Below are 3,110 nucleotides of genomic sequence, written 5' to 3' on the forward strand. Positions count from 1 at the left end.
TAGATGATGGGTTGCTGGAGTGACAGAAGCTTGAACCCGAGTCTATGCGTTGCTTCGTGAGGGGCTGATTTGGATCCACTAGTTTAATACTATGGTTAGACATTGTCTTAATTCTTCTTTTGTAATTGCGGATGCTTGCGAGAGAGGTTAATCTTAAGTGGGATGCTTGTCCAAGTAAGGGCATTACCCAAGCGCCGGTCCACCCACATATCAAACTATCAAAGTAACGAACGCGAATCATATGAACATGATGAAACTAGCATGACAGAAATTCCCGTGTGTCCTCGGGAGCGTTTTTCCTCCTATAAGACTTTGTTCAGGCATGTCCCTTGCTACAAAAGGGATTGGGCCACTTGCTGCACCGTTGCTACTACTTGTTACTTGTTACTTTTTGCTTGCTACGTTTCACCTCGCTACACAATCACTTCTTACCGCTACTTTCAGTGCTTGCAGTTATTACGTTGCTGAAATCCGTCTATCAGATCATTCTGCTCCTTGTTGGGTTCGACACTCTTACTTATCGAAAGGAACACGATTGATCCCCTATACTTGTGGGTCATCAAGACTCTTTTCTGGCGCCGTTGCTGGGGAGTGAAGCGCCTTTGGTAAGTGAAAATTGGTAAGGAAACATTTTTATACTGTGCTGAAATTTATTGTCACTTGTCACTATGGAAACTGTTCCTTTGAGGAGTTTGTTCGGGGTATCTTCACCACGAATGGAAGCACGAGGAGTTGTTCCTCAACCTGAGGTACCTACTGAAAATATCTTTTATGAAATTCCTTCGGGTATGCTTGACAAACTGCTGGCTAATCCTTTCACACGAGATGGATCTTCACATCTAGACTTGCATCTGATCTATGTAGATGAAGTTTGTGGTTTATTTAAGCTTGCAGGTTTGCCCGAGGATGAGGTAAAGAAGAAAGTCTTTCCTTTATCTTTGAAGGATAAGGCGTTGACATGGTATAGGCTATGTGATGATACTGGATCATGGGGCTACAATCGGTTGAAATTGGAATTTCATCAAAAGTTTTATCCTATGCATTTAGTACATCGTGATCGGAACTTTATTTATAACTTTTGGCCTCGTGACAGGGAAAGCATAGCTCAAGCTTGGGGGAGGCTTAAATTAATGCTATATTCATGCCCCAATCATGAGCTCTCGAGAGAAATCATCACTCAAAACTTTTATGCTCGGCTTTCTCATGAAGATCGTACCATGCTTGACATTTCTTGTACCGGTTCTTTTATGAAGAAGGATATTGATCACAAGTGGAATTTATTGGAGAGAATCAAATGCAACTCTGAAGATTGGGAGCTGGAGGAAGGTAAGGAGTCAGGTATGAATTTCCAGTTTGATTGCGTTAAATCTTTTGTTGAGACAAACACTTTTAGAGATTTTAGCGCTAAGTATGGACTTGAATCTGAGATAGTAGCTTCTCTATGTGAATCTTTTGCTGCTCATGTTGATCTTCCCAAAGAGAAGTGGTTTAAATATCATCCTCCTGTAGAAAGCAACATAGCCAAAACCAATCTAGTTGAGGAGAAAGTCATTGCTTTTAGTGATCCTGTTGTTCCTTGTGCTTACACTAAGAAACCACCATACCCTACTAGGATAAAGGATTATTCTAAAGCTCCAACTGTGATACGTAGGGGTTACATTAGACCACTTGCACCCCCTGAGGAGATTAGAGTTGAACCTAGTGTTGCTATTATCAAAGATCTCTTAGCCGAAGACATAGATGGGCATGTTATCAAATTATGTGAGGATTCTGCTAGAATTGCTAAACCTCACGCGAAAGATAAACACGGACCTGTAGTTGGCCTGCCCGTTGTTTCTGTCAAGATAGGAGATCACTGTTACCATGGTTTATGTGATATGGGAGCTAGTGTTAGTGCAATACCCCGTTCTCTATATGATGAAATCAAAGATGAGATTGCACCTGCTGAGTTAGAACCCATTGATGTCTCTATTATGCTAGCTAATAGAGACACTATCTGCCCTCTGGGAATTGTGAGAAACGTAGAAGTCCTGTGTGGTAAGACGAAGTATCCTACTGATTTCCTCGTCCTTGGTACTGCACAAGATAGCTTTTGTCCCATCATATTTGGTAGACCCTTTCTCAACACTATCAATGCTCACATTGATTGCATTAAGCAGACCGTCACAGTTAGTTTTGAGGGTGTGTCTCATGAATTTAACTTCTCCAAGTTTGGAAGACAACCCCATGAAAAAGAGTCGTCTGGTAGGGATGAAATCATTGCTCTTGCCTCTATTGTCGTACCTCCTACGGATCCTTTAGAGCAATATCTGCTTGAGCATGAAAATGATATGCATATGGAGGAGAGAGATGAGATGGATAAAATTGTCTTATAACAATATCCTATTCTCAAGAATAATCTGCATGTTGAACTTCTTGGGGATCCTCCCCCACCAAAGGGTGATCCTGTGTTCGAGCTTAAACAGTTGCCTGATACTCTTAAGTATGCCTATCTTGATGAGAAGGAGATATATCCTATTATTATTAGTGCTCTCCTCTCAGAGCACGAAGAGAAGAAGTTACTAAGAACTCTGAGGAAGCACCGTGCTGCTATTGGATATACTCTTGATGATCTTAAGGGTATTAGTCCTACTCTATGCCAGCACAAGATTAAAACAGATCCTGACTTCAAACCCGTTGCTGGTCATCAAAGGAGATTGAATCCTAAGATGAAAGAGGTGGTTAGAAAAGAAATATTAAAGCTTCTGGAAGCAAGAATCATTTATCCTGTTGCTCATAGTGATTGGGTAAGTCCAGTACATTGCGTACCTAAGAAGGGAGGTATCACCGTCGTTCCTAATGATAAGGATGAAGTAATCCCACAAAGGATTATTACCGGCTATAGGATGGTGATAGACTTCCGGAAACTGAACAAGGCAACCAGGAAAGATCATTATCCTTTGTCGTTTATCGACCAAATGATAGAAAGGTTATCAAAACACACACACTTCTGCTTTCCAGACGGTTATTCAGGTTTCTCGCAAATACCTGTTGCGCAATCTGATCAGGAAAAAACCACTTTCACCTGCCCCTTCGGTACCTTTGCTTATAGACGTATGCCTTTTGGCTTA

The sequence above is a fragment of the Hordeum vulgare genome, chromosome 2H (genome assembly GCF_904849725.1).
Source record: "Hordeum vulgare subsp. vulgare chromosome 2H, MorexV3_pseudomolecules_assembly, whole genome shotgun sequence".
Lineage (NCBI taxonomy): Eukaryota > Viridiplantae > Streptophyta > Magnoliopsida > Poales > Poaceae > Hordeum > Hordeum vulgare.